Source organism: Ahaetulla prasina, chromosome 1 (assembly GCF_028640845.1).
Source record: "Ahaetulla prasina isolate Xishuangbanna chromosome 1, ASM2864084v1, whole genome shotgun sequence".
In the NCBI taxonomy this organism is placed as follows: domain Eukaryota; kingdom Metazoa; phylum Chordata; class Lepidosauria; order Squamata; family Colubridae; genus Ahaetulla; species Ahaetulla prasina.
Genome location: NC_080539.1, coordinates 173,942,933 through 173,962,997, shown reverse-complemented (window position 1 = coordinate 173,962,997; position 20,065 = coordinate 173,942,933).

Here is a 20,065-nt window from a genome sequence, read left to right as displayed (position 1 = left end):
GAAATGGAAGGATTTATATTCCTTGCAGACAGCTGGTCATTTGCATCCTTTTGGAGGGTCATTTCACACTATCCTGTCAGAGCTGACAAAGCTTCTTGGATGAGAAGTGAAACATCTTCAAAAGAAAAAACAAAGACCAGCTGCCTCTTGAAAAAGCACCTTTGGGACATGGATTGGAAGAGATAGACAAGGCCTTGAAGTAGATCCATGCAGCTGCTTTATTTCTCTGAAAAGTGACAAGACGGAGTCCTATCCATTGGAAAGCAGCTTCAAAGAGCTCCTTTTATGAACTTTCATCAAAGCAAAGCCTCCTTTGAGGGTTTGCATAGATGTAATGTACTTGTTTGAGATTCATACGTTACTTTGCTTTTTGAGAGCACTTTTGAGTTATACTCCTAAAAACGAAATATTCCAAATCTTTTGTAGATATTACTATTGGTTGGTCACACAATCAGCCACACGGAGTGGATTTGGCATTTTTGTCCATCTATTGAGTCTTTCCCAAAGACCTGAGTTAAACAAATGCTGTTGGTTAATATTAAAGGTATTGTCACAGCATGTAAGTTGTCCTGAGGAAAAATGCATTTTGCAATTGATTGGTGGTTATTTGTCAATGCCGATGGCATTCGAGGGGTGGTCCAGATGTTTTGGGTTGCATCCAAGGCACCTATTGCTGTTTCCTTTATTTTGCAACAGTCATTCTACTTCTGTTTGTAGGTCTTTGTATTTTGTTATTTTCTCCAGTTCTTTTTCTTATATTCTGCTGTCTCCAAATACTGCCAAATTTTCTTTTTTCTCTTTCTTGCATATAATTATTAAGTCTGGGGTGTTATGTGGCAGGTGCTTGTCTGTTTAAATTCTAAAATCCCAGAACACTAGCTTCTTCATTTTCTAATACTTTGTCTATTTTATGATCCCACCAATTCTTGTTTATGGGTAAATGGTGTTTCTTGCAGATCTTCCAACGCTACTTTGTCATGCAATTGTTTGTAATCAGTCTATGCGGTTTTCTTGCAGCTGCTAACTAGGTGGCCCACTGTTTCTTCAGCTTCTTTGCAGAGGTGACCACTTTATTTCAGTGGATTCAGGATCAGCATGTTATATTACTATATTAGATATACAAATCAGCTTGTATCCTGTCCCTGCCAGTTGCACATTCCATACTGTGAAATTTCTTCCTTATTCTGTAAATTTAAAATGCAAATACATAAAAATCCTTGCTTATTTTCATACACATTTTTCTTCATTATGCAGATTTGGTATGAAGCATGGGCTATCTTTCCTTAACCTACTATTGTTATCAACAGGCTTTGAACTAAGGACTGAATCTTAAAACCTGGAAAAGACCTAGTTTTGAAGGTGTGATTTGATCTACATATTACCCAAGAAAGTATGGCCTACCTTAAAACACAGTCAACTTTAGGGTTTGAGAAACAGAAAAAGGAAGAAAACCCAAAAGAAGGAGAACTTTTGGCCCATCCAGGCTGTTACCTTGTCTCTCTGGTCATCAATTTTTATTTTTATTTTTTGAATTTATATCCCGCCCTTCTCCGAAGACTCAGGGCGGCTTACATTGTGTTAAGCAATAGTCTTCATCCATTTGTATATTATATACAAAGTCAACTTTATTGCCCCCAACAATCTGGGTCCTCATTTTACCTACCTTATAAAGGATGGAAGGCTGAGTCAACCTTGGGCCTGGTGGAACTTGAACTTGCAGTAATTGCAAGCAGCTGTGTTAATAACAGACAGACTTAGTCTGCTGAGCCACCAGAGGCTCTTAAAAAAGAAACAGGGAGTAAGAAAGAATTTTTTTCCCAGGCAGAATGAAATCTGGCAGAATGAAATCTCCTCCATAATGAAGAATATTGGGCAGTGTTGAAGAACAAAACTAGGTTTATCCATGTCTCAAAAGTAGCCTGCAGCCTGCTGCCCTCAATTATATTAGCAGGTCCTATTAGTGTTGAAATAAAGTTCATCTGATGGACTGATTAGTTTCTGTGCATAGAATTAGGAATATGTGAATGAAGGTAAGTCTACTTACCCATTTTTGGAGCAGGTTTCTGGTGCAGTATTTTTAAAATGGGCTTTCAATTAAAACTTTATAGTTGAATTTGCCAGCCAATTTGGGAGGCAAAGTAGGATTAGCCAACCTAAAATATCAAAGGCGCTCTCTGAAAATCTCTGGTCACTATGAAAGCATGGGGCATCTATATGGTTAAGAGTTGCCGAGAGGCAGACAGCAGAGTTAATAAATTATGGTTGATCACACAGTCAGCCAGTTGTTTAGATTGGATTTGGAATTTTATCCACCCGTTGAGTCCTTCTGAAGGACGAATAAGCAAACATTGTTATGGATGATGTTAAAGGTATCATGGGATGTAAGCTGTTCCATGCAAAGCTGCATTTTGCATTTGATTGATGGTGATTGTGTCAATGCCGATGGTATATGTATGGTTATTAATATGAGAAAACAAAACATTTCAACCATCTTAAATATTTTAAGAAGACAGTCCAATCTGCCCATCACAGTGGAATGTTTTCAAGGAAAGCCACCTACCAGCTAATCCTCTTTGCTGCAAAAACTTACTCTGCCAAGGAAAGGGAAGCCTAAAAGGAGGACTTCTCTTCTCAAGAAGATAGTAACCATTGCAGGAGACTGTCCACCTCCATCTATCTCTGTTTCTAGTGTAGAAGGAGATGAAGGACCATATGCTAGGGATATAAAAATCCATTTCAATAAAAAATGCTTGCATCTACCTCTGCTTGTCTTCTGGGTTTATTGTTTAAATTATTAAAAGGGACTAATTGTTTTAAAAATCCATTAATTAAATGAAGGTGAGAAGACAGATGCATTTTCTACTATGTTTGTAGATGTAGTAATGTCATAGATATAGCCAAGGGAAGATTGGGTGATCAGCTAGATTACTGGGGTAGGGGAACCCATGGGCCCTCCTAAAATTGCTGAACCATAGCTCCCAACAGTCCAACATAGCATGGCCAAAAGTGAAGGTTTCTGGGAGTGATGGTTTGTCAACATCTGTAAGATCCCATTTCTTGATTTTGCTAGTCACTCTAGTGAGTAAATTTAGGAGTTGCCTTCTTTGTCTTTCTTTATTTAAATCCCTTTTAAAACAAACTGCAGCTGTCAATAACATGCATTGAAATCTCAGGAAACATTTCAGGGGCCTTTGGAAATTTGCTGTCAGCTTTTTCTAAGGAACGTACAGTCCGTACCATTTGAGTAGTGCCGTGCATAATAACAAGTGGAGGATTATTTTGTTGTGGGAAGAAAAAGGGAATGACAACTGCACCTGGCAAATTCATTTATCTTCTCTTCAAATGCAGATTGGATGCAAAGATTCATGTTTGTACGGGCTGTGTTTATTTTGTGTCGGAGCAAAATGCTTTCATCCATGTACATTTATGGACAGCTGTAGTTGAAATTATAAAGCAGGCGTCTTCTGTGAAATGCATTCCTATTGCCTTCTTCCAATATACGATGGAAAAGAAATTCCATTTGAGCCACCTGTTGCCACAGTTTTGTTCCAGAACATATCCTGGACTTCAATGTTCAGCTGCTATGGGAGCACTTCTTGGCATTTTAACCATGTTCCTATTTCTCTGGAATAACTCCTTTGTAATATATATAATGTAAAGGGAAAAGAAGTCCATTTCTAAGTCTAAAGGTTAGCCTAAACAAAGCAAAGTTTGCATTGGAATTATGGCTGTGGGAAACTCAGAAGAGAAAAGGAAGGAAGGAAGGAAGAAGGAAGGAAGGGAGGGAGGGAGGGAGGGAGGGAGGGAGAGAGGGAGGGAGGAAGGAAGGAAGGAAGGAAGGAAGGAAGGAAGGAAGGAAGGAAGGAGAAGAGAACACAGGGAAATGGAATGAGAAAGGGAAAGGGAAGGGAGGAGAAAAGAAAAAGAGAAAGGAAGGGAAAGGAAAGGGGGAGAGAAAAGGGAAGGGAAGGGAAGAAAAAAAGGGTAAGTGATAAGAAAAGGAAAAGGGCAAAGGGAAAGAAAGAAAAGGAAATTAGGAGGAATTCAGTTGCAGGAGTGCTTGTAAAAACAGGTGAGCAGATTTTTGAAATTCCTAAGAGACACAGCATGCCCTGCTGTGGCACAGATGGGGACACTGAAAATAATTTGCTAGTGTTTATTTTTCTCCAATCAACAAGCTATAGAATAAAAACATTTGTTGGGAAAAATATACCTGAAAAAGACCATATGTTTCTAAAAATGTACAAAGAGAGGTGGGGAAAACCCTACATTGGGAAACTTTATACTTCAAGAATCCTTCACTGGAAAATATTATATATGTACAAAAAAAAGTATAGAATATCATCAAGAGAGTAAAAGAATTGAAATGGAAATGGGCTGGTCACACAGCAAGAAGAACTGATGGCAGATGGACCAAGGCAGTCATAGAATGGATCCCTCTTGATAAAAAGCATCCACGAAAGAGACTTAAAACAAGATGGAGCTATGAAATGAGCAAGTATTGTAGACCCAATTGGCAAAAGAAACCTCAGGACCATACTGGTTGGAAACATATGAAGGGGCCTTCATCGTGCAGTGAATAGACCATGGTTAAAATGATGATGATATATAGAGAGAGAGAACAAGAGAGAGAATGAGGAACATTTGATTTAAAAAGTAGTATCTTCTACTTGGTAGGGACATGGTGGTTCATTGGCTAAGATGCTGAGCTTGTCGATCGAAAGGTCGGCAGTTCAGTGGTTCGAATCCCTAGTGCCGCATAATGGGGTGAGCTCCCGTTACTTGTCCCAGCTTCTGTCAACTTAGTAGTTTGAAAGCACGTAAAAAATACAAGTAGAAAAATAGGGACCACCTTTAGTGGGAAGGTAACAGTGTTCCATGCACCTTTGGTGTTAAGTCATGCCGGCCACATGACCACAGAGACCTCTTCGGACCGCACTGGCTCTTCGGCTTTGAAACGAAGATGAGCACCGCTCCCTAGAGTCGGGAACAACTAGCACATGTGTGCGAGGGGAACCTTTACCTTTTATCTTCTTTTAAATTTTTATTTATTCTTTCATTGCTTCTAAAGTAATGACAGAAAAATAGAAAGAAAAACAAAACATAGATAAAAAAGCATGCATTGTCAAAGAAAAGGAAAAACCACATAGAGAATGTTTTTATTTTTTTAAAAATACAACTAAAAAAGAAGAAGGGCTGACTATATTATTTTAGCTGTAAATAGCTACAATTCTATACATGTTATTGAATGCAATTAAAATACATATATATTTCTAATACACTTATAACTATTATTTTTAACCTGCTTTATTTTGTATAAATGAGCCCATATTTCGTTATATTTTCCATACAAAACCTGTGCCTATAGGCAATCCGCTCATAGGTGTCAAGTACAATCAGGTCATCAATCCACAGAGTGAAAGGGGCCATATATTTATCTTTCAATCTGAGTCTTTTAGCCATAGTAAGGGCCTGGAGAATCCATTTACACTGTCTGGTTGTCAAATTCCAAGCACTAGGTATGTTGTTCAAAAGAATATTATTGTCTGAAAATTTTAGTTTTCGTCACACAATTATATTTATATAATCCAATACTTTCTGACAGAAATTCCAGTTTAATGTATATAGCTGTGTAATTAAAAACAAGATTTGATCCTTTTTTCCCACTCTCAAATATTTTTTTCAGGAAACCCAATTTAAAAAATTGGGGAAAAGATGATGATATGGAAAATTTGGATAGAAGACTTTGAATCAAGCAATAGATGATGAGGACGAATTTCTAATATATATTCAGTATTCAGAGACAAATATGATCCAAAGAGAATATTTACAATTACAAGATTTGTTAACACCATTGTTTGGATCAGCAGCATTTCAGCTTTTCTGACAACTGGTATACTAGAACAATGTGTTAAATCCGTGAAACAAGGAAAGCCATACTATTGGTTTCTACAGGTATTTATTATCAATAAATCATTTGATATGGAGATGCCAAGAAATGAATGGACTAATTAGAGATTTCTACATTGCATAGACTATGGGAGAGTGTTTTAATTTCTATAGCAAGAGTGTCAATGGATCTCAAATTGTGACTTATAGAACAAAAAATAATGTTTAGAATTTTTTGGCTTTATTTATCAGGTTTATATAGAACAGGATTGTTTAAAGCAACATTTCTGGAGATATAATATGGATCATGCTTCTTTAAAATATATATTTTTGAATTGTTTTACACTTATTAAGTTTTGGGAGAATATAAATTAGCCTGTAATAATATTCATTTTGAAGTGTTTACCTTTCCTAAAAGGGTACAGTTTAATGATTCCCATCTATTGATACCTGAAGGAACCTCTCTCTCTATTTTATTCATATTACATGTTACTAATTGAGATATCTTTTTGTATATACATGGCTAGATATTTAAAGAATTTGGTACAAATATAGAATCAATATTCCTTAAATGGATGTAAGAAAATAGATTAAGCAGTTATATGAGTCACCTATGTCTAAAGTGAAGGTTAATGGTACGTTTTGTTCTATAAAGGAGAATATTTATCACTTAGGATTGAAATGAAGGGACCTTGGTGCTCTCTGAGCTTGGTTGTGTTCTTGTATATGTTTCATTACCCAAATTAGGTAACATCATAGGTAACTTCTCCTTTGGGAGAAGGGCGGTATATAAATTAAATAAATAAATAATAAAATAAATCATCATGACTAACATTGACGATGTACCTAGTTTGGATAATGAAACATCTGCAAGAACACAAACAAGCTCAGAGATCTTCAAAGACCTTTTCTCATACTTTTCCACTATTTAGGGGAGCTAAACAATGACCTCCAATTTCACTCTTGCTTTTTAATATCTGCATGGAGCTTGGCTTGTGCTGTTAGACAACATAGGGCAATCTATGGAGTATACTGTATATGACTCATTTGAACACAAATTGGTTTTATTTGCAGATGACGTTGTTGTGTTTGTTTCTATATCTCATTCTACTATTCCAGTGTTGATACAAAAGATGTTTGTTTTGTAACAGAGCAGGATATTCTATTAACTGTTCCAAATCAGAATTGATGCGTATGGGTGAAAAGTAATATCTTGTTAGAGGCAACATATATTAAAAACAGTATACATTAGGAGATGTCGTATATAAAGTCAACATTTGTTAGGCAAAGATTAAAATGAAAATGCATGTTGATTTTAAAAATAAATCTTTTTTGGGGGAGGGAAATGATTAGAAGAGGTTATTTGGAATAATGCCTTTTTAAAGTGGATGGTAAAATGGTTTAATAGTAATCCACATATCACTATGTATATTCCCACCCCCGCTGTATCTTTATGCAGGAAATTTCCTCAACAAGAAAGGGCCTGCTGGGATACGGTTCTTGGCTGTCTTCCTTCTGATAGATACCTTAGTATGTTTTCTCACTGTTCAGCTGTTGAACAAGCCAGCCATTGCAGTAAGAGGCTCTATCCATGGAGTTTTCAACTGAAAATCAGAACATCAGGTCAACTTTCTAAAATCACATTGGGACAAGGGTAGAGACTGAATGTCTAGGGAGATTCTGAGTCATCCAAGTCATGATGGTCCCAAAGGTGCTTTTTTTCAAGAGGCAACTGGACTTTCTGGTTTTTCTTTGAAGACATTTTGCTTCTCATCCAAGAAGCTTCTTTGGCTCTGACTGGATGGTAGAAATCCTTTCATTTCTCACCATCCAGTCAGAGCTGAAGATACTTCTTGGATGAGAAGTGAAACGTTTTCAAAGAAAAAACAGAAATTCTAGTTGCCTCTTGAAAAAAGCACCTATGGGACAAGGGTAGAGACTCTTCCATGCCTGCATCCAGTTAAAGCATATTAGAGCTTGTCACATAGTCAGTCAGATATTTAGATTGGAGTTGGCATTTTCATCCATATATTCTTTCCAAGGAGCTAGAATAAACAGATGTTGTTGTTTGATGGTGTTAAAGGTATCATCACTGGATGTAAGCTGTTCCAAGTAAAGCTGCCTTTTGCAATTGATTGATAGTGCTTTTGTCATTGCCGATGGTGTTAAATGGTGTTCCAACTTTTTTGGGGGATTAAAATCAAGACACCTATTTCTACTGGTACTATCTTTGCTTTCTTTTGCCCGTTAGTCTACTTCTATTTGCAAGTCTTTGTATTTTGTGATTTTCTCTGGTTCTTTCTCTTCTGCTGTCTCCAAATATTGCCATGCCCACTATCCAGACATCATTCTCCTCCACCACCACCTCCTCCTCCTCCTTATTGCAGAGAGTTATGACTTTGACAGAGATATGCCTAGGCAAAAGGAGGTGAAGTATTTTAAATTCTAGAACAGGCAGATGATATTCAGAAGTGGATCAGACAGAGACCTCCCTACTTCACTTAAGCATAAGAAGGAGGAGGTGGTACAGAACAAGATTATGTAATTGTAGCCAATCTCAGTAAAACTAGCTTTAGCCTTCCTGCAGAGTACATTTCCTAGTCTGGTCTACCCGATGTAACTGACAATTATAGGTTTATTTTAATATTGACTTATTAATTATAAAGGCAGTTTATAATTATTACTGAAGCAGTAGGCATGGGTTTAAATGGACTCCAGAGGATGGTAGAGGACAGGAAGGTCTGGAGGAATGTTGTCCATGGGGTCGCGATGGGTCAGACACGATTTCGCAACTAATAACAAAAAAATTATAAAGGCAGGGTATGTTAGCAATCAGTTTTGAGTCCAGCTGTAACACAGTAAGATTGAAATAACTGTATTTGTTGCAAAGAGGTTTGTCAGCATACTTTACAGTTGACCAATGATGGAAAATATTTGTAGCTCAGGGTTGAAACGTGGGATCCTTGGTGCTCTCTGAGCTTGCTTGTTTTTTTGCAGACATTTCAATACCCTGTCTAGTTTAGGTAATCAAATATCTGCAAGAAAACAACCAAACTCATAGAGCACCAAGGACCCCCTCACTTTGCAGTTCATTCAGAAAAGTGAATTGTGTTTGGCCTTTGTGTGTGGTATCAGTTCTTTTTGCTTCAACATAGCTCTATTTAACCCATTTCAAATAACAACAACACTAAGAAGCATGGTGTAAGAAAGATTGGGTGCTACATAATCATCCCTTTTTCTCTATGAAACCAAAGTGATGCACAGACCTTGTAGTTGTCATCCAAGCAAAGATAGAAAACTTATGTTTTTTGTCCAGAAGATTTAAGTGTTATTGCGAATTGTATGTAGCTCAGGTTAACAGTCATTATTATTGTTTATCAGACAGAAGGTTCACTATGTTTACCAGATAAGTGAATGAAGTGTGCATACATGTCATAATAAAAAATGTTCTTTTCAGGTCATTTTCAGTTTATAGATACAATCCCTATTATTTGTCTCTGGTTACAAATACCTCAATATCTATAATATCATAATAATGCAAAAATGTCCTCAAGTGTCTATGGCACATCCATATCTCCCTCTCCTTCTCCCTCCCTCCCTTATGAAATAAGTCTTAAATGTCTAAAAATTGGAGATGGGGAATATTCATATGATTTCATTAATTATTGAGAACGTTCTATTAAAATGCATCCAAGCACAATCTAAAAGAACAGTTATTGTTTATATTTTCCCTCTCAAGTTTAGTGAGGTGCATTTGCAAGCATTGATTATCAAGCTGTCAAGACACAGATTTTAAAAGAAATTTTACGCACAAACATGCTGAAAATATAAAGTAGCAGCTGGAAATTCTTCCACCTGCACCAAGATTTCTACAAGTAGATCTTTTGTGTTAAGAAGAGCTTTTATTTCCTCCAATTTCTAATATATCACTCTTACATGATGTTTAACTATGTATTGTGGGTCATAAGCTAAGACAGAGCTGACCACATAAAAAGCAAAGCAAAAATATGTTCCTCTGGGGGAAAATACACTGCTCAAAAAAATAAAGGCTACACCTACCCAACACAATGTACTGTATTTAATAAAAATATTTCATTCTTTCAGATCTAGGATGTCTTACAGTATTTTTATGTTCCCTTTATTTGTTATTTTATTTATTTTTTATACTGTAAGACATCCTAGATCTGAAAGAATGAAATATTCTTATTAAATACAGTACATTGTGTTGGGTAGGTGTTCCCTTTATTTTTTTGAGCAGTATATTTCTTAGTATATAGCTGTGATGGTGAACCTATGGCATGCGTGCTGGAAGTGGCATGCAGAGCCATGTCTCCAGGCACGTGAGCCATCACCCATTGCTCTTCTGGGTTCCAGCGTGCCGGCCAGCTGGTCTTCATGCGAGCAGGAGCATGTGCATGCACGCACCGAAAACCAGAAGATCATCTTTCTGGCGGGCGCATGTGTACCAGCCAGCTGGTTTTCGTGCACACATGCATACCAGAAAATGGAAGACCAGGTGGCTGGTGCGCATGTGCATGCCGGAAACCGGAAGATAATCTTCCTGGCATGTGCATGCGTACCAGACAGCTGCTCTTCCTGTTTCCAGCATGCCAAGGTTTGCCAACACTGGTATATAGGGTGTGTGCTCTGTAACTAAATTTGATAAAGAATCTTCAGAAGGATCTAGAGAAAGGAGGAAGAAAGACATTTATGCACATAGAAACTATGAGAAAGATAGGAAACAAAGAAATCCAGGTGTAGTTCTCAACAATATTTTAAAATTGTATCATAATATTGAAATTGAAATATGTATTTTAATCTATATTTTATACAGTGGGATATATATAAGGCACAAGTAACTACTGTAGGAACAGAAGTTGAGTTCAAAGCTCTATTAACTGTCAAGCAAAATTGGTGCTAGATAAGGGTCAACAAATTTCTTGAGGGCCGTATATATATATATATATATACACACACACACACACACACACACAATTTAAAAATAGCTAAAAGTATTTAAGAAAAGTAATTGTAATATTTTTTTAGCTTAATAAAATGTTGCATCTTTTTTAAAATGCTCATTTTAAAATGCTCATGAAGGACAAAAGTTGGTATATCTCTGTATGTTTACTTTTGGCCAAAACATTCAATGAAAACTTGAGTACCAAAAGAGCCAAAGAAGAGTTTTAGAACTAAATACCTTATATAATAGAAAAGACTATGAAGCCTGTCAGATTTCCCGAAAATGAAAGGTTAAAGATAGAGAGGTAAGCAACCTGTCACAAAACTAATCATTGCAATTCAACAATATCTGGAAGTCCACAATTTGCTCTCACAATACGAAAAGGGAAAGGTGCTACAGACACAACAGAAGAGGTGTTCAGCTGAAGAAGATGGAACATTTAATGAAAAGCCAGATAGAATTGTTAAACTCTGTTATTTTAGAGCGTACTTAATTTAATGTGAAGATAGAGGACTGCATGCAAACTACTGTAAAAGAGGCCTAAAGCAATCAGCAACCATTAAGTCACAGTCACAGATAAAAAATAATTAAAGTGAGAAATTTCCACAGAATTTGGAGTTTACTAGGAAAATGGTGAACAAAGGTTTGCTCACGGTTGAATGAAGAAATACTAGGAACAGAAATAAAGTGAAATAATCACAGTTCTAAGAAAAGAGCTAGGAAAGTGGGTTGTTTGCTGTACAAATCAGGGTCTGTTAAAACCACTGAATTTATCTAGCAGTCACAGGGACTTTGGCTCCTTTTTGTAAAATGATGTTGGGCTGATCAGAGTGTTTTCATTAAGAATGCCTTAAAGGAAAACAAGGAAGTTAATTCTTGAAAAGGTATTAAAGGTACAACATTTATTGTATTTGGAAAAAAAGCAGGCTTTGTCAGATAAAAACAAGAAATTCTATAAGCTACCTTATGAGCTTCTATTTTCTCTAAGGGAAAAAAGTAACACTTCCAGGGAATTCATTTTCACTTATTTAATGTTTAGTTAATTGTAAACACCAGACTGAAAAATAATACTGCTCCATTCCCCTCTTCTCTTCCAATAATTCCTTTTAGCTTTAATTACTTGTGATTGCCAGAAGCAAAAAAAAAAAAAAAAAAGGAATAAAGTATGGGTTACTAATTAATTACGAAACTTGGGCACTTTTTAAAACATTTCCTGATGATCGTTGAAGAGCACTTATGTGTTTCAAGAAGTTAATGTTGGAGATGAAGTCATCCAGGAATTAAAAATGTTGATATTTGTTGATAAGTATGTATTTGTTGCTTCATGAAAGTGCAGTAAATGAGCCTGCTGTTTTCCTACCCCAAGGCTGTGATTAAAAATATTATTCTTTCTGGGGGGGAAATAATCATTGCTCCCTTCCTTAAAAAAAGAACAAATGTAAACTGAAACTAAAGTTGCTGACCTGGCATAAAAACTTGGCCATCAGTATCCAATTCTGAATCCAGTTTGTCACTGTAAGATTTTCAAGTGTTGATGGAAGAACATTAATCCCTGAGAACTGTGAAACTGAGCTAGAAGCAGCAAATGACAAATTGGGACTTGCTGCAATTTGCTGTATGTTCTTTATCTTTCTCAACAAGAGCTGTGTGGATTTGCTCTGGTTTCCCTTTTCTGCTGAAATGCAAAATGGACAATTCTTTCACTATTTCCAAATGTTAATATTTGGAGTCCAGGGGAAGGGCATTTTCTCCTTTGTAGCAAAAGAGAAGTGGAAGAGAGAACCTGGAGTTCACCTTTGTAGGCAAGGCTGTAACTCCTTGTATCTTAATATTACAAACCTGGGGTGATACTTACTTATCTTCGCTACCGGTTCGCAAAATTGAGCGTGCCTGCACTGAGCATAAAAAACAGGACGTGGTGACATCCGGGCGGATGGGCGGAGCCTCCCCCAGCCACCACTACTGGTTCGTCTGAACCGGATAGAACCGGCTGAATATCACCACTGCTGCAAACTCTTTACAAGAAACTCTGGGCTAGACTAAGGAGGCACTCCTTCCACTCTAAATGTATTGATTTGTTTATTTCACAGTACAGGTAGTCCTCGACTCATGACCACAATTGAGCTGGTAAGTTTTTGTTGGTAAGTGAGGCATTTGTTAAATGAGTTTTGCCCCATTTTACAAGCTCTCTTGCCACAGTTGTTAAGTGAATCACTGCAGTGATAACACGGTTGTTAAGTGAATCCATTGACCTTGCTTGTCGGAAGGTTGCAAAAGAGGATCACCTAAGCCTGGGACACTGCTAATGTCATAAATATAAACCAGTTGCCAAGTGCCCAAATTTTGATCATCTGGTCATGGGGATGCTGCAATGGTCATAATAAGTATGAAAAACGGTCATAAGTCCCTTTTTTCAGGGCCATTGTAACTTTGAACAGTCACTAAACAAACTGTTGTAAGTCAAGGACTACTTGTATTGGTAGATCACTCCCATCCAAGCTGAAGAATAAGCATAAGCATCATAAGTACAATCATAGTTTTTAAAAAACATTACACACTGAAAAAAATAACAGTGATGGACACCTACAATGAACTAGAGCCAAAGATATCCTGGAGTGCCATACTTTTTACAAGGTTATAAAATGCAAGAAGAAATGAGGTCCAGCCTACATCCAAGGGAAGATTATTCCAAAGTTGGGGAGAATCATGGAAAGGATCTGGTGTTTAGCCTATACTCCTGCTACTTCTCATTCTTTTCACCAGACCCTCTCTAGATGTGGCCTCAGGGGTGGACTTCAAAATTTTTAGCAAGGGGTTCTCTGCCTGGTTGCTGGGTGTGTATGGCCATGGTGGTCATGGCCTAGTCGGCCTCCTGCATCACGGTGGGGACGGTGGGGGGTGTTTTTCCCCTCCCCAGGCTCCAGAGGCTTTCCTCGAGCCTCTGGGAGGGCAAAAACTGCCTCCCCAGGCTCTGGAGGCCCAACAAAATGGGCCACATGGGGAGTCCTGGGAGGGGAGGGGAGGGGTGGGTGGGGCCAGTCAGGTATGGGATGTGGAGGTTCTCCAAACTGCACAGAATCTTAGCTAAAGGTTCTCCTGAACCCCTGAGAACCCCCAGCAGCCCACTCATGTGTGGACTGGATGGGCAACTAAACTATGGCAAGGCACTAAATTGATATCCCAGTGCTGTGCCATAAATGGCTTTCCATATGATTACTATCAGTTGAATTAGGCTCAAAATCCTACCAGTAGAAAAGATAGCAGCCTTGTATTGGTGCTATTCTGTTTTATTTCTGTCTACACAAGCTGGAGCTTTCAAGGCACCTTGGATTAAACTTTAGAAAAGCAATAATCCATCTGATCACATCCCACATTGTTAGGACCTGATTGTACTTTGGGTCTGAAGGCAAAAAGGTACCTGGGAGCCTGGTGTGTATTTGTGTGTATATTTTTTTCACCTATTTACAACTCTTTAAAGCACCTGCATCTTTCCCTGAGACCACAGGGTTGCAGCCCAGTCTTTAAAAAAAAATCATTTGTTTTGAGATGATGCAGAAAAATGAGATCCGCTGCAGAGTTCCGAGGTCCATTATGTCTGCAGATCTGAAGTGCTTCACAGCTGTAATATTTGTTTCAGAGATATGTGCTTCATGGATTTATCAGAAAAGGCTTCATTAAAGCACAACAGAAGAAGGGTAGAAGCAATGGGTGGAGACTGATCAAGGAAAGAAGCAACTTAGAACTAAGGAGAAATTTCCTGACAGTTAGAACAATTAATAAGTGGAACAACTTACCTGCAGAAGTTGTGAATGCTCCAACACTGGAAATTTTTAAGAAAATGTTGGATAACCATCTGTCTGAGATGGTGTAGGGTTTCCTGCCTGGGCAGGGGGTTGGACTAGAAGGCCTCCAAGGTCCCTTCCAACTCTGTTGTTATTATTATTATTAACACAAAAATCAAATAAACCAGTTAGCAGATTTAATTCCTAGCTTTTCTCTAGTGGTAGTAAAAGCTTAACCACATACAAACATACTTTGAAAAAATCAATTATTTTTCAAAGGATAGAACTAGAATCATACGGAGGAAATAAAATACCTTTCTCCTGTAGTTTCCCTCAGTAGATATGAACTTGGACATTTCAATCTTGACTCTTCTACCACTGTAGCAATGAGTATAATGGCGTTTTGCAAAGTTCTTCATAATTACTAAGAATATATTGAATACACTGTTATTGTTAAGGCCTGGCCTATTTCGCACATCTGTGTTCAATGCCTACTTTCTCCTTTGACAGATAAATGTGTGAACTGCATCTTCTTTGGAATGCATGGGTATTTTGACAGCCTATATGGTACTTTGCCTAAGACCTCATTATCCATGACAACCGGTCTTGGTTTGTAGTAGACTGCATTCAGAAGTACTGGGTTTGAAATTAGGAACTGAGACAAGAAAGATCTTGTTGTGCCTCGCTCGCCCCCCCCCACAGCCGGGCCCCTCTCATCTCCTGCTATCTCAGCCAGAGACTGATAGTACTGAAGAATGTCCTGGCATGTCTCCAGCCCCCAGCCCTGGCACCATGCCCGGACAAACCGAGCAAACAAACCTCCCTCCGATAGCATATGCGCCTGAAGCCAGCCACGAGCTGGGATTACCAGCAGCTGGAGCCGAAACGATGCAATGGATAGATCCACGCTTCCGGAGAATGGAGAGGCGACGTCAGCAAAAGGAAGCGAGGGGCAGGCCTGGATAAGTGCTGAGTCATGGAGCCACACCCCATGGCCTATATAAAGGATCTGCTTTCTGGCATTCTTTGAGTCAGGCAAAGTCTAACTTGGATTGCTGAAGTCACATCCTGGTCTCCTGCCTGTCCTGAGAACTCTGACAGAACTTTGGCAAAGCTGCAGAGGCTTTGCGGCCACGCTTGATACAGACTTCCCCGACCCGGCCGTCAGAGGAGGAGTGGGACACGACAGATCTGTCTAAGACAGCTTTTCCTAACTACTAGGCAGTCCCACACATTCCATCAACTACAAGCTGTGTTCCAAACTTCTACTTTCAACTATATTTTCTACTATGTCTTCCCTGCCACTTTCCCTGCATTAGAATAGAATTTTTATTGGCCAAGTGTGATTGGACACACAAGGAATTTGTCTTGGTGCATATGCTCTCAGTGTACATAAAAGAGGAGATACGTTCATCAAGGTACAACATTTACAACACAATTGATGATCAATATATCAATATAAATCATAAGGATTGCCAGCAACAAGTTATAGTCATACAGTCATAAGTGGAAAGAGATTGGTGATGGGAACTATGAAACGATTAATAGTAGTGCAGATTCAGTAAATAGTCTGACAGTGTTGAGGGAATTATTTGTTTAGCAGAGTGATGGCCTTCGGGAAAAAACTGTTCTTGTGTCTAGTTGTTCTGGTGTGCAGTGCTCTATAGCGTCGTTTTGAGGGTAGGAGTTGAAACAGTTTATGTCCAGGATGCGAGGGATCTGCAAATATTTTCACGGCCCTCTTCTTGATTCGTGCAGTGTACAGGTCCTCAATGGAAGGCAGGTTGGTAGCAATTATTTTTTCTGCAGTTCTAATTATCCTCTGAAGTCTGTGTTTTTCTTGTTGGGTTGCAGAACCAAACTTATTTCTATTTTTACTAAGAACGTTGTGGACATACTACGTAAGAGTAAATAAATTGCAAAATATAATATAAACCAATTGCAATATAATATATTCTTAAAATGAAAAATAGCTATCTGAAAGTAACATGTAAAAGAGAAGTAGAGTGCAGTACAGTGGTGAAATTAAAAAACTTTCCCTACCAGTTCTGTGGGCGTGGCTTGATGGTCATATGACCAGGTGGGCGTGGCTTTGTGGTCATGTGATAGGGTGGGCGTGGCTGCACAAGTGACTCACACACAATGTAAAAGCAGCTGGACTTCACACAAAATGGCCCCTGCAACCAGCAGGAACCTCACAGAGTCACAGAGAGCGCAAAAACCAACTATCACACTTTACACAAAAATAACACAAAAGCTACACAACTGACTCACACACAATGCAAAAGCAGCTGGACTTCACACAAAATAGCTCCCGAAACAAGCAGGAACCTCACAGACATCAGGCACAGCTGATCGTCTCACAGCTGGTAGTAAAAAAAAGCTAAAAAAAGTAAAAAAAAAATTGCAACGCACGGCACAGCTGGTTGTCATAGGAACTTTTTTTTACTTTTTAAAGCATTTTTTTTACTACCAGTTCAGGTGAACGGTGGCATTTCACCCCGGTGCAGTACCATTGTTGCTGGACACAGACTAGATTCTATAATAGTGCAAAAAAACAAAACAAAACCTGGAGTTAAAACTTTTATTCCATCTAGAAAAGCTCTGACAAGCTAGATGGTGTATCACTAAACTTAAGCTGGTGAAATCGTGATCATCAGCAAGTTTAACCAATAAACTGATACATTTTTATATTTTTCCCACATAAAGCGAAATGGCACATAAAGGAGAAAAACTATTAAAATAATAAAATATAAAAGATATGGCTGGTTCGTGACCAGAGATAAAAATAGTAAATTATTCCACTCAGGAAAAGGTAATCTGTAGAGTAAACATAATGCAGAGAGAACTAGCATGAGTAACTATACATTAACACCCAGTACAGCTTCTTTTGATTATCTTGAGTAATGCTCAGATCTATAAAAGAGAAATCAAGGCAGGGGTGAAATGCTCCCGGTTCGGACTGGATCAACTGATCCAGTAGTGATGGCGGCGGGTGGTTTGGAGAACCGGTAGCAAAAATCCCTGCCCCCTCCCCCATGCCCAGCTGAGCTGCGCGATCATCAGAGGTTGGTTTTTTTACTTTTAAAAGCATTTTTTCTTTGGCCAAAAAAATGCCTTTAAAAATAAAAAAAAAGCCTCTGATGATCGTGCGGCTCAGCGGGGATCGTCAGAGGCTTTTAAAAGCATTTTTACACCTATTCGGCCCAAGAGGTTGTAGAAAAAATGGTTTTAAAAGTTAAAAAAAAAACTTGGCCACACCCACCCAGTCACATTACCCCACCACCACCAAGCCATGCCTACGGAAACCGGTAGTAACAAATTTTACATTTCACCACTGAATCAAGCTACTGTCTATCCTGGTCTAAAGTTTGTTTATTCATTCACTGTTTTTAACCACTGCAATCAAGAGTTGTTTAAGGCCTTAGAGACCAAAAAGCAATATCCTGAGTTAGCTTGAGAACAGATGTGCACACAGAATGAAAAAAACAAAACAACTTTGTTGCTTTGAACCCCAAGCATTGTATCAAGACAGTTCTGATTAGTTTTTCTTTGTGGGCTGCAGTTTGGCAGAACTGAAATTCAGAACTTTTTTTTTATTGTTTTGGATTTGGGACAAAAGAAAATCTGGAGGGATGAATATTAGTACTTAAAAAAATATACTGTAGGGGTAAACAAATTTAAAGGAGGCAGATCTGGACTATTGTGGAAACATATACTATACTATGTTATATAGTAACATATATAGTAACATATACTAGATAGATATAAAATCATCTATTGCAATGTCCTTCCTGTTGAAGACTACTTCAACTTCAGTCGCAACAATACATGAGCACACAATAGATTTAAGCTTAATGTGAACTGCTCCAATCTTGATTACAGAAAATATGACTTCAGTAACAGAGTTGTTAATGCCTGGAATGCACTACCAGACTCTGTGGTCTCTTCCCAAAATCCCCAAAGCTTTAACCAAAAACTATCTACTATTGACCTCACCCCATTCCTAAGAGGTCTGTAAGGGGCGTGCATAAGAGCACCAGCGTGCCTACCGTTCCTGTCCTAATTTTCCCTTTCATTATATCCAATTAATATAGATATACATACTTATGCTTATATATATGCTCATATATCGTATAGTTATTTCATGCTTCTGCTTATATATACTGTTGTAACAAACAAACAAACAAACAAACAAACAAACAAATAAATAATTATGTGGACTTTTAGCTTGATTCAACAAAGCAGTTTTCTGCTTCCAGTTTTGGAGCCCTGAAGAATCAAGAACTGGCATCTAATTTTGCCTTATTGTGTTAAAATACTGGAGTGTGTATCCCAAGAGATAGGTAATGTATTTAAAAAGGTACACTCTAAATTTAGAACATGTTGCAGAGACTCTGGTACAAAGGTTGCCATCCTAACTTTAGTAAATTAGTTACATTTTGAGGTAGGGTGTAATGCTGCAGTGATACAGCCCTCTGGTGGTGTGCATTTAGCAGGTTTTTTGCAGTTTTATCTGAATTTTATGAGAACCAATCAATTTTTAGGAGTGCAATGAAATGAGAGTCTTTTTAATGGAGATAGGGGAGCAGATGTCCTCAAAGGAGAACTTTCATTAAATATCTAAAATGTCAAAAAGGATTAAAATTTTTCATTCAAATATCAATGATATTTGATAAAGGTATCTTTTATTTTGTGTATGCTGATGCATATGCACCAAGACAAATTCCTTGTGTGTCCAATCACACTTGGCCAATAAATTCAATTCAATTCAATTCAATTCTATTCTATTCTATTCTATTCTATTCTATTCTATTCTATTCTATTCTATTCTATTCCATTCCATTCAATATATGACCATATTTTCAATATATGACCATCAATATTGAGTATTTCAGATTCCTCCAATTATTTGACTATTGGATTCAATAGAAAATAAGAGGGAAATTAAACTGGCATGGGGTATAATGGGAAGAACATTCTCTTTCTGTAGAGATAGAGGATGTAAGTGTATATGTTTGTGTGTATATAAACATTTTGTCTCTGGCCTTTCATAGTAAAAGAAGTCAGAAATGCTTCCTAGGGATCATAAAGGAGCCTTCTTTTCTATCGTTCTTAAAGGATGACTGTCTATAGAGATTCTCATTCAAAGAAGTCAAAGAAAGAGTAAAGCTATTCTCCAAAGTAGGGGTTTCCAACCTGGCTAAGGAACTCTGGGAGTTGAAGTCTACAAGTCTTAAAGTTGCCAAGGTTGGAGACCCCTGCTCCAAAGCACCTGAGGGTAGAACAAGAAGCAATGGGTGGAAACTGATCAAGGAAAGAGGCAACTTAGAACTAAGGAGAAATTTCCTGACAGTCAGAACAATTAATGAGTGGAACAACTTGCCTATAGAAGTTATGAGTGTTCCAACACTGGAAGTTTTTAAGAAGA